Source organism: Argentina silus, assembly GCF_951799395.1.
Source record: "Argentina silus genome assembly, chromosome: 4".
Taxonomy (NCBI): Eukaryota; Metazoa; Chordata; class Actinopteri; order Argentiniformes; family Argentinidae; genus Argentina; species Argentina silus.
In genome coordinates this window covers 14,851,641-14,864,935 of record NC_139658.1, presented here as the reverse complement: position 1 = coordinate 14,864,935, position 13,295 = coordinate 14,851,641, and positions in this window count along the sequence as shown.

Sequence of the window (13,295 nt, the reverse complement as noted above, 5' to 3'; positions counted from 1 at the left end):
CATACATGCAATGTTTTCACACAAAAATTTTACATACATTCTTTGAAAGGAGGGGCTGCTTGGTCAACTTACCTCACCGAATTGTTATTCTTCCAGCTCCAACCAGGTTTCATACAGATAATTGTATTACAGGGAAAGCCCATGTGTAATGGTGTGTGTAATGACGTTTGTGGAGAGAGCCACTACAGCAGGAAATGACTGTGGGCTCAGTGGAGACTCTGAGTCAACCTACTGTAACAGACGTCATGCTCTAGGGGGGTGATGTATAGCTTCTGTGTGGATCAATTAGTTGATGTTTGTGGAATTGTCAAGTGCCGTGCTTGTGTAGACCACTTCCATGGAAAGTAATGGCGTAGGAAACACAAAACAAAGACTATAACCCTGGAAATACACACTAAAAGGATATTAATTATGGACCTCACAGACAAATGTACACACAACCCCCAGTATCAGTGCCCTTAACATTGCATTGGCACATTATTGTTCCCGGAGGACGAACATTTACACATAGAAAATTACAATATGTGGTACGGTGGGGCTGCTTAGTCGGAAACACACGGACCAACACAGCCTTACTACAAATTCTGTCCTTACGGCAGCTTATCTATAGCCTTAAATACACAATGGGTATGGTTGATTTGAATGATGATTCTATTTCTATGGAAGAAACCTCCCATTGGAGACAGCTGTGACTGCTCGTCCAGTAACAGAGTAAGAGACTAAGACAAAAATCAATAAAGTTGATTCAAAAATCAATAAAGCAGACTGCCTCAAAGTTTGTATCTCCAAGGTTATTTTTCTTGTGTTATTTGCTGAGTGACTCCCAAGGTACGTACTGTATTTAGATAACATACCAGCATACAGTATATGGAAACTATTGTTCTGGCCTAGTTATTTCTAACACTATAAAATATATCTTTATACATATAATATCTTCAGTATCTTATGTTTAGAGCTGTAATATTATATATTCAATATAATATGTACTATTATGTTGGGGAAAAGAACTTTGTTATTATGTATTATAATACATAATAAAACAGCAAGACAAGTCTGTATAATTCAAGTGTGGAAAAAAAGGAATGAAACTGACCATAACAGAAATTCCTCTTTTAAAACAGTCGACACAAAAAAATAAAAATAATAAAAAGGACGTTTTGGATTTCAACAGTACATTTTCACCCTCTCAGACAATCACAATCACATAAACCTCTGTATGCTAACATTAACCTTGCTTTATGCATCACTCCGTTTTCCTCTCGCCTACTCTCTGTGTTTCTATTACTCCTGCCTCGACCATGTCATCCATCAAGGATGGTGTGGTTGTCAAGGCAACCACCCCTCTCCCTCTACCCTCTTTTTCTCCTTTATTAGCGACGCAAGCATTGGATATAATTAATGAATTCATCGCATATCTCACCTAACGAGCTATCACCAAATGCTCTGATTAGAAAGAGACAAAGAGAGGGTATGTCACAAGTGACACTGACTCGTTGCTACTAGAGACCGCCACTCTGCCTTATCGTTTGCCGTGATTATTAACAGCATGTTATTATATTTATGTATCGGCATGTCTTGTTGTTTACTGTCATGTCTGTGGGAGCCAAGTCACATTTGCCAACATCATTTTGGCTATATAGAGCCTGTTTATTGTTTTCTTGTCAATGTTAGGCATTACTGCTATTTACCTCAACTTCATATTGTTATAAGTTATTGTTTGCATAATAATTAGTTTTATTCCATACAAAGCGAAAACATCGCCAACTCCACATTCATAAGAAAACCGACTCCAGTTGGAGTGGCGACATACACTCACCGGCCAATTTATTAGGTACACCTTGCTAGTACCGGCTTGGACCCCCTATTGCCTTCAGAACTGCCTTAATTCTTTGTGGCATAGATTCAACAAGGTGCCGGAAACATTCCTCAGAGATTTTGGTCCATATTGACATGATAGCATCAGTGCTGCAGATTTGTCGGCTGCACATCCATGATGCGAATCTCCCGTTCCACCACACCTCAAAGGTGCTCTATTGGATTGAGATCTGGTGACTGTGGAGGGCCATTGGAGTACAGTGAACTCATTGTCATGTTCAAGAAACCATTTTGAGATGATTTGAGCTTTGTGACATGGCACGTTATCCTGCTGGAAGTAGCCATCAGAAGATGGGTACACTGTGGTCATAAAGGGATGGACATGGTCAGCAACAATACGTAGGCTGTGGTGTTTAAACAATGCTCAATTGGTACACTGCATTTCGTTGTCTCTGTACTTGTACTCTGCACAATGACAATAAAGTTGAATCTAATCTAATCTAATCTACTAAGGGGCCCAAAGTGTGCCAAGAAAATATCCCCCACACCATTACACCACCACCACCAGCCTGAACCGGAAAAGGCAGGATGGATCCATGCTTTCATGTTGTTTACGCCAAATTCTGACCCTACCATCACAGCAGAAATCGAGACTCACCAGACCAGGCAACGTTTTTCCAATCTTCTATTGTCCAATTTTGGTGAGCCCGTGCAAATTGTAGCCTCAGTTTCCTGTTCTTAGCTGACAGGAGTGGCACCCGGTGTGGGCTGCTGTAGCCCATCTGCTTCAAGGTTCGACGTGTTGTGCGTTCAGAGATAGTCTTCTGCATACCTTGGTTGTAACGAGTGGTTATTTGAGTTACTGTTGCCTTTCTATCATCTCGAACCAGTCTGGCCATTCTCCTCTGACCTCTGGCATCAACAAGGCATTTTCGTCCAGATGGAACTAGATATTTTCTCTTTTTCAGACCATTCTCTGTAAACCCTAGAGATGGTTGTGCGTGAAAATCCCAGTAGATCAGCAGTTTCTGAAATACTCAGACCAGCCCGTCTGGCACCAACAACCATGCCACGTTCAAAGTCACTTAAATCACCTTTCTTCCCCATTCTGATGCTCGGTTTGAACTTCAGCAGGTTGTCTTGACCATGTCTACATGCCTAAATGCATTGAGTTGCTGCCATGTGATTGGCTGATTAGATATTTGCGTTAACGAGCAGTTGAACAGGTGTACCTAATAAAGTGGCCGGTGAGTGTATATGGAAGATTGGAGGCCTTGGAAGGAAGGAAAACAGCTGCTAAAAGAGACGATCGCAAGTAATGTGCCATTCTTGTCAGCTATAAGTAAGTATAAATGACATGCCTACCCACTCCCCCATCCTCTCCACTCCCTTATTCTCCCCACTCCCTTTCTCATAGGTGAGAGGATCACCTACCAAAAATACGTATTCATTCTTAATTGTTCATTTTCAAAAATCTAGACAACTGGCCGGAGTTTATACATTGGTGTTTTTTTTGTTTTTTTGGCAATTCTTTTTACAAATGGCCAGCTTTATTTTCCATTTATTTATAAATGTTAAACCTGGGAGATCCACTGGAGATCGACAGCAATTGGCTTCAAACAGATAGCTTTCAACAGAAACTAGGTCTCAGAACTTAAGGCAGGATATACACAGCAAAAACACGCTGTCCTCTCCATGAGCCCTCACCACTGGGGTCCCCCAGGGCTCTGTCCTAGGGCCCTTACTGTTCTCTCTCTATACCAAATCTTTTGGCTCTGTAATTTCCTCACATGGTTTCTCCTACCACTGCTACGGAGATGACACTCAACTCTTTCTCTCTTTCCCCCCTTCTGACTCACAGGTGGCAACACATGTTTCTACGTGTCTTGCAGACATTTCCGCTTGAATGTCAGTCCACCACCTCAATCTCAACCTTAACAAGACTGAGCTGCTCTTCCTCCTGGGGAAAGCCTGCCCTCTCCAAGACTTCTCCTCCTCCCAGACAGCCAAAAACCTTGGGATGATCCTTGACAACCACTTATCATGTGTGGCGAACATCACAGCGACAGCACGCTCCTGTAGATTCTTCCTCTACAACATCAGAAGGATACGTCCATTCCTCACCAGAGAAGCAGCACAACTTTTGTTCCTAACACTTATGATCTCTCGCCTTGACTACTGCAACGCACTCTTGGCCGGGCTCCCTGCCTCTGCAGCTCATCCAGAATACTGCCGCCCGTCTGGTGTTCAATCTCCCCAAATTCTCCCATGTCACCCCCCTACTTCGCACCCTTCACTGGCTCCCAGGGGCAGCTCACATCAGATTCAAGACCCTGGTGCCGCCTACCGGGCAACAGCCCCTCCCTACTTCCAAGCAATGGTCAGCTCCCAAACCCCTGCCCGATCACTCCGCTCTTCCACCTCGGCTGGCCGCCTGGCACCGCCGCCTCTATGTGGATGCAGCAGCCGCGCTACTCAGTCATGGCTTTTCACTGTCCTGGCGCCCGCTGGTGGAACAAGCTTCCCACTGCTGTCATGACTGCAGAGTCACTACCAACCTTCCGCCATAGATTGAAGACCCATCTCTTCAGGCTACATCTTAACTGTCCCTCCTAAAGACCTCTTCATCCCCACTACTCCCCTGTGCAAGTTTCTCTCCTGTAAATAAATAAATAAATTCTTCCTTCTCCAATAACCCCTGGTCCTAGCATAGATTACTTTTTCTTATGATGACTGATGGATAGTTGATTCACTTACTTTGATGGATACTTGATTCACTTTGGATAAAGGCATCTGCTAAATGCCATAAATGTAAATGTTATTGGCCACGGTGAGTCTTGTTTTATTGTAAGTGCCCTGGTCAGAAACACTAGGCAAACAGTTAATTACATAGTCTCTCACATTTAGCTAATAGAGTGTGATTCATAGGACTGACTGCTTCAAATGCTGAAGTAATTATTATCTGACTGACTAACTTGACAGGTGACCTGACATGATTTGGAGTGAGGGGGATGACGTTTTTTTTGTTCAACCATTTACAGTTCAAACATTTGTTGTTCAAACATTAGCCATTACATGGATATTGAAATGTGGGCTATGGTATAGGCCTCTTTGTATTAGGAAATTATAGTTGTCATAAAAAATATTTGTGAAATAACAATTTTGTTGCATGAGCGATAATCAAATCAGCGGATGTGGCCTAATCATTATGGCTACACTAAAGACAAATGATAATATTTGATATTTGATCTTGGAAAGTTACTGGACAAACATAAAGTTGAAGGCAGCGAGACATAGGTGGCAAAGCAAATGCAAACAAACACATAACCTTGGTAGCGTTACTCACCCTTGTAGATTAGCCTTTGTAGTGACGACGCGGGGACAGTAGTTTTGGGTTGAATAAATTCGTCGCATATCTAATACAGGTAAAATAGATAAAGTCCAGCGATACAAGCTAGACCAACCTAATGAGATGAACGAGGGAGACTATGATATCTGAAACGCAGCGCACAGGCGCGTTTATGGCGCAACAATACAATTCTAGAACAGCAGCTGCGCATTCTGATATTACGTGCATAAAGAACTCACGCTGGGGGGACCGTTGGAAATGTTTAGAACGTGCGAAAAGATTAATGGACCTCTCCAGGCAGACATTGGTCACGGAGCAACCACTGGACTGATTCAGGTTACAGCTACAGTAGGTAGGGGTTGAATAGGTACCTGCAGAAATTTCACGGTGTGAAGCGCTGCCGAAAGCCACCACAAGGTGGTGACAAGAGCTGTGAAGGGTAAGATATGCGTCTTGCACTTGCAAACATCCATGCTTGTTTACATTTGTTAGCATGCATTTCACAGCGCGCACAAACAATAACCGCTATCGGATTATTTTCATTTTCTGAAAAGTGTTTTAGTCAATTATTTTGACCACTAATGAGCTCGCACTAATGTGATGAATTGTAATCGCTACATCGGGAACGGAAAATGATCTCACATGAGAAGATCTACCTTTGTCAGCGAAACGGGTTGAGCTAATATACAGTATCAAGGACAGGAAAAGATGTGAGGGGGTGCTGCCTAGAATGTTGCAAGGGGGGTGAAGGGGGGGCTGTGTTGCATATCACAGGTTAAACAAGCAATTCTGGTTACTTTTGATGGGAGAATAACGTAGTGGTTAGTGTGACTGAAAAGCATGAAATGATCAGATCTCAGGTTTATAACATTAGGCCTATAAACAGAACTGATAAGCGGCTACTGTATGTCACCGCGCACCATCTCGCATTTTGGCTATTTTTCTAGATTCCGCCACCCCACAGCGCGCTCACAAAGCAAAGAGCATTTAACACTAACACTAACTCACTCCCACTCTGTTCAAATAGTTGGGGGAAGGGATGTACTGTAGGAAGTCTATTTTGCGAGAAGGAATAATAGAAGTCATGCATTATTTGTTAGCTGTAATCAGTACCCCTCCCCCCAGTCCATTGTTGCAGTCCGTCCCTGGCTGTAATAGAAATAACACCAGGCTCACAAAAAAACAAATCATCCTCCCTAATCTTGAACGGTACCAGCCGTCAATAACCTCACTCTTTGGTGGATCGTTTGAAGGGGGAGAGCGTGCTGGATGAATTGTCACGCCTTTGTTTGTTAATCGGAAACTATCAAGAAAAAGATTACCCTCCCCTATCAACCATACAGTTTATCACTATAAACGTTCAACTCCTGGCTGGCTCAGGAACATCTCGCTCCAGTCACACTGGATTTTAGGTTTTTACTGTGAATAGAAACGCGACAAAAGTGAGTACCAGTCGGCTAAATCTTGATTTTTGTTAAAACATAGAATAAAATAATGTAATCTTGTTTTGTTCACACTATTTATCATAATGCCATTGCCTATTTGGGAGGAGCGCACTGGCAGAGGTTTTGGACACGCTCTGTTGTATCCCCCTCTCTCTCCCGCTCTCTTGCTTGATTGTGACTGTGTGAGTGAGTCCTCTCTCCCTCTCCCTCCCCCTCCCATTGTAACTATACCTCGACTGCTCTGCTTTGATTGTTAATCTGAAATGATCAAGCAAGTGATTGCGAAAGGCCATCTTATTATGACGACTACGACCTTCAAAAAAGTATTTTACACATATCACGTGTCCAACTCAATGTATGCACGAATCAGAAAAATTATTTGTCAGCAGTATTTGAAAACGTGAATAAAAAGAATTATCACCACACAAACCTGTCAGTGATTTTTTTATTGATACAAGTGGCGACTGCCAGTGTCTTGGGCTGAATAAATTAATTGGATATCCAATCCAAAATTGAAGATAAAGTTAAGCCTTACAAGCTAGCCTACCTATCTGGCTCAAAATGCAGCACACACTGCATATACCGCAACAACCATTCTCTTTTCAAACATCCTTCACAGCTCTTATCACCACCTTAAAGTTAATCTACTGTATAAGTTAGACCAAACTTTTTAGCCTACCAAGGCTATGATACTGTACAAAATGCAGTGCCTTTGAAACAACTCATACAGCAAGCTACAGTACAGTATTCTTGCAATGTAAACATATCCATCATGCTGGTGGTTGTTTTGCGAAGTGAATGACCTGGGAAAAATAAACTCAGGGGTGCCGTCACATGACTCCCGCGACATCGTCACACCAGTGGGTACTTTCTAAACTTCTACCTACTGTAACCACATATCAGTAGCCTGGCAGGATGAGCTGTGGAGCCAACAGTTCAAGATTGACTTCCCTGTGTGTTGTCAGGACAACCAGCTGGGAATGTCAAGGGAAGACCTCCATTTCATGGACGTGGTCTCACACTCTGCTAGACTCGTCGATGGACCTTACAGCATTGGGCTACCGTTGAGAAACAAGGTCATCAAGATGCCAAACAACTGTAGAGTAGCTGAGCAGCGAGCTCTCAACCTCAGGAGAAAGTTTGTCAAGAATCCCTTGTTCAAAGCCAGTAGCTTTTGTGGGTGACATCATTGCCAAGAGCTATGCAGTTAAGGTGCCCTGTGAAGAGCTCAGCCGCAGCAACAGGAAGGTTTGGTACTTAACACACCACGGGGTGTACCACCCCAAGAAGCAGAAGATCCTAGTGGTGTTCAACTGTGGAGCGTAGTACCAAAGCACCATGTTGAACGACCAGCTGCTACAGGGGCCGGATCTCACCAGCACCCACCTGGGGGTCATCACCAGGTTCAGACAAGAAGGGGTTGCGACCATGGCTGATGTGGAAGCCATGTTCCACCAAGTAAAGGTACCAGATGAAGCCTCCAACTTTCTCAGGTTTCTCTGGTGGCCATCTGGCGACATCAGTCAAGAAACGGTGGAGTACAGGATGGTGGTGCACTTGTTCGGTGCCACATCGTCTCTGAAAGAAGCAGCTATGGCCAACGGAAGAAATTCTCCGCGCTACAAAAGGGTGAGAGTGTGAAAGGAAGTAGTCACACCTACAAACTCAATCCCGTACTCCAGGATGGAGTCGTCAGAGTAGGAGGAAGAAGGGCAGCTATGCCAGAAGAATCAAACCACCCTGCCATCCTGTCCAAGGATCTCCATGTGGCAGAGCTTATCCTCAGAGAGATCCACCAGAATATGGGTCACAGTGGTTGCAATCATATGCTATCTAAGCTGCGACTCAAGTATTGGAGTCCTGGTGCTATTGCAGCTATAAGAAGAGTCCTGTCCAAGTGTCTTGTCTGTCAATGCTCGTATGGTGCCACTGGGCAACAACAGGTGGCTGATCTGCCCCGGGACAGTGTCCTGCTGGGTGAACCCCTGTTCACTAACACAGGAGTGGACTACTTCGGGCCGTTCGAAGTCAAACGTGGAAGAAGCATCATGAAGAGGTATGGTGTTATCTTCACCTGTTTAGCCATCGGTGCAGTCCATATCAAGATTGTGTCATTGCTGGACACGGACTCAGTCATCAGCGCTCTTCGTCGACCTATGCCATAAATGTAAATGTCGCTTTAGGTGAAAATCCTCTTTTCAGACAACTGAACAAACTTCGTTGGAGCTGAGTGTGAGCTATCGAAGAGTGGAATAGCTCCAAGATTGAAGATAGGAAGGTCAGTGAGGAAGATCCTCAGCATCACCTTAAAACTACAGACGTTGGACGAGGTGGGCCTTCACTATGTACTTCACTGTACTATGTGAGGCAGAGGCCATCATCAACAGCCGTCTGATTACCAAAGCATCCAGTGACCCGAACAATCTGGAAGTGTTTACCCCCAGTCACCTCTTGCTCCTCAAGACCCAGCCCAGCCTTTGTCCCCGGGCTCTTCATCAAGGAAGATCTTTACGCTCGCAGAAGATGGAAACAGGCCCAGTATATGGCAGACGTATTCTGGAAATGGTGGACAAGAGATCACCTACCTCAGTTAAAGGAGCGCCAGAAGTTGTCACACGTCTCACAACTTTACCACTGGAGACATTGTGTTGATCATCGATGACTCAGCTCCACATAACTCCTGGATCATGGGAAAGGTCATCCAGGCAGTCCCAGACAAGAACAGCCTGTGTGCCAGGTCAAGACCAAGATAAGCACGCTAGATAGACCCATCACCAAGGTCTGTCTCCTCCAAGAAGCTGAATGAGGCAGTGGTAAAGACTGTCCTCCAACGGGGTGCCATGTGCTAGCAACCTCTGGCCCTCAAGGTATGATAAGGTAAACGGTAAATCAAGCAACAAAGACTGAAGACTGCTTGAAGAGTTTTTGTTTTGTCGGCTCCTTGTATTTTTGTTTCTTTTGGTAATTGGCAGTTAGGGGCCGGTATGTCGGAGCAAAGTCACATTTGCCCACATTACTGTGGCTATATGTTTATTGTTTTTATGTCATTATTATCTATGATTGCTATTTACAACTTCATCTCGTTACAAGTTATTGTCTGCATAATTTGTTTTATATTAATGTTTTTCACGGTGACACGTGTTTCATATTCATAAGATGGGCCTATATTACATTAAGATGTATACTTACCTTGTAAATGAGTACCGTCACTTTAAGAGAAATAGCTTTTGCACCTTTGTTGTGTGATTCGCGCACTTTTTCCTGTGATATTGAGTTGGCCGTGTTTTAGCTTGGGAGCCACACGGTTTTCTTACCGTAGTGTCGTTCTTGTTTTAGAAAGCTTTGATTTTTTTTTCCCGTGAAGAGGAGTAATGCCTGTTGATTGATTGTGTGGAACCTACAATAAAAAAGGTCATTGTTTTTACCTTTTTCTTTTTACAACGGAGTGCTGTGGAAGTTTTCTTTGCAAAGCTCACGCTCAGGAGCACAGCCATCCAGCTCAAGTTAAGTCAGCCAAGCTCAGCCAGCCCCCCACAATGCCTTATTTACGAGTGCCTCGCAATCACCTGTGCGATTACCATCCTTTACATTCTTACGTGAGAAATTGAATTGCATGAACTAGTGGTTTTGTTGGCATGGACTAAATTGACTAGAACAGATGTTGCCAATCCCTATCACCCCTCCCTGAACTAATTGCCCGACACGCCCCTAAGTGAATCGTAGAACCGGTGGCGAGCCAGAGTACGATGCACACTATAGCACTGCTTACTGAGTGAATGAGCTCACTTTATACATGCAAAACTGTGCAGTTAATTGAAATAAAACTGTAGCCTACTGATTAAATGGCTGGGACTGGGGGAAACACTTTTTCCTCCCCTGAAGAAAAACACTGTCTAACTTAAGCATATGACAGTCTGCCTAAAACAACGAGATGCTTCAGAGAGACTAAATGTTTCACAGGATAATGAGTAGCAGTGGAGACAGAACACGTATCCGCACTGACAATCCCAAAATGGTCCGTTAGTCATGGTAAAGGCAAAGAAACTAGCGGTAGGCCTGTTGTGCTATGTGGGCATGGACGATGTAGTATAGTTTGATAGACAGATAGTTGGATAAGATATCGCGAGATCTAGAGTTAGCATATTAGAGACATGAGAACGGGAAACCTAGAACGAGAGGGAACTAAGATGGTTATCAAATTGAAAGTATTTTAGTTTGGTTTCTTTGAAAATGGTAAAATATGAATAAACTACATTGTTGACAATGAAGGGAACATTTTGTGACATGTATGGGAACATCTGTATGCAGCATACCTATTATCAGTTAATGGCAGCAATTATATCAGAGTGGAATAATACATTAAGGATTGGAAGGGGAAAGAAACTGACAGTTTGCAGACCACACATGAAATCTCATAAATGGTTAAAAATTAATAGGGAAGTATATCATTTTGTTTTGGAAAGTCACCATCTAGTGGCCATTCCTTTTGAATTCCATATATCCTGGGAAGAGGAATTTGACATTCCCATCCCATGGAAGCAGGTTTTTAGTTTGATTTATAAAACAACAATGGACTCAACAACTTGAATGTTTCAGTTGAAGATTTGATATAAAACCTTGTCCTCCAAGAGGATACTGAATAAATGTGGTATTGAGGATTCCAAAAGGTGTCGATTTTGTAAGGAGAAAGTGGAGGATTTAATACATTTGTTTTGGTTTTTCCCAATGGCGGCTAGTTTCCTGACAGAGGTACACAAGTGGCTGCAACCCCTGTTTCACTTCAAACCCTGTTTCACTTCAACCCCTTCGACACCACAAATACAGTAGTTCTACTTGGGGACCTGAGGCCCAGTTGTAACATTTTGAATAATGTTATAATTTTGTTGGGAAAGATTTTTATTTTCAAAACACATAAAATACTTTGTTAACTTTGAATTATTTTAAAACAACAGTTGAACATTAATATGTATTGGATTGTTGTCTTTGATTGATGTTTTACCTGGGGTAAGTGGGGGAAAAGAGGGTGGGCACAATTTTTAACTGCGTATTTGCACACAAAGACTTCCGTTGCTTCCGTCGGCTTCCAGCACTGAAATGTTTGCAGCTCTCAGGCAGTATTGTACGTAGCCAATGAGCCACACACACAGAAGTCACTGATTACATGCCCACAGTAAGTGGTAGACGCCCAGAAATGCCCTGAACCTTTTGGAAAAGCAAACGGCAGAAGGGCATGGTCTTGGCAGGTGCTCACACTGTTGCAGACTGCCAATGCATCATCAGTAATGATTCAGCATGGTCATATAGTGACATTTTCAAGGGGGAAAAGATAACATGTGGCACCTTTTAAAGCTGATCTATTCTTAAAAAAAAGAAAAAGAAAAAAAAGACCAAGGCCGTATTCTTTACCAAAGAGAAGATACCTGAACAAATAAACATAACCAAAACCTTAGGCTTGCCAACAACAACAGTTTGGAACATCATCCAAAAGAATAAAAACACTGGTGAGCTCAGCAATCGCAAACGGCCTGATAGACTAAGGAAGTGGATGTCCAAAGAATGCTCACCATAATTAAGAAAAACCCCAAAACAACTCTCCCACAGATCAGGAACACTCTCCAGGAGGTAGGTGTGAATGTGTCAGAGACCATCTGCAGAAGACTTCACCAGCAGAACTACAGAGGCTTCACTGCAAGGTGTAAACCACTAGTTAGCCACAAAAACAGGACGGCCAGGTTATGGTTTTCTAAAAAGAGAGGTCTGGAAAAAGGTCTTGTGGACAGATGAGACAAAGATTAGCACGTACCAGAGTGATAGCAAGTGTAAAGTGTGGAGAAAAAAAGGAACTGCCCAATATCCAATGAGCTGCTGTAACGCCTGAATTTCCCCTCGGGGATCAATAAAGCATCTATCTATCTATCTATCTATCTATCTATCTATCTATCTATCTATCTATCTATCTATCTATTTATCTATCCAACTATCTATCTATCTATCTATCTATCTATCTATCTATCTATCTATCTATCTATCTATCTATCTATCAATCTATCTATCTATCTATCTATTTATCTATCCAACTATCTATCTATCTATCTATCTATCTATCTATCTATCTATCTATCTATCTATCTATCTATCTATCTATCTATCAATCTATCTATCTATCTATCTATTTATCTATCCAACTATCTATCTATCTATCTATCTATCTATCTATCTATCTATCTATCTATCTATCTATCTATCTATCTATCTATCTATCTATCTATCTATCCACAGCATACCACCTAATATGGTGGTGGTGGTGGGGGGGGGGGTGTTATGGCATTGTTGCGTGTTGGGTATGTATGGCTTCCACTGGAACTGGCTAACTTGTCTTCACTGATGATGTAACTGCTGACTGCAGCAGTTACATCAATGATTAAGTTTACAGAAACATCTTGTCTGCTGAACTATGAGCAAATACTTCCAAACTCATTGAACAGTACAAGTCAATGTCCAGATTTAAATCCAACTGAACATGCATTTAACTTGCTGAAGATGGAACTTAAGGCAAAAAGACCTCAAAACAAACAACAACTGGAGATGGCTGCAGTACAGGCCTGGCAGAGCATCACCACTGAATATACCCAGCATCTGGTGGGGTCAGTGGGGTCACAGACTTCAGGCAGTTATTGCATTTGTCG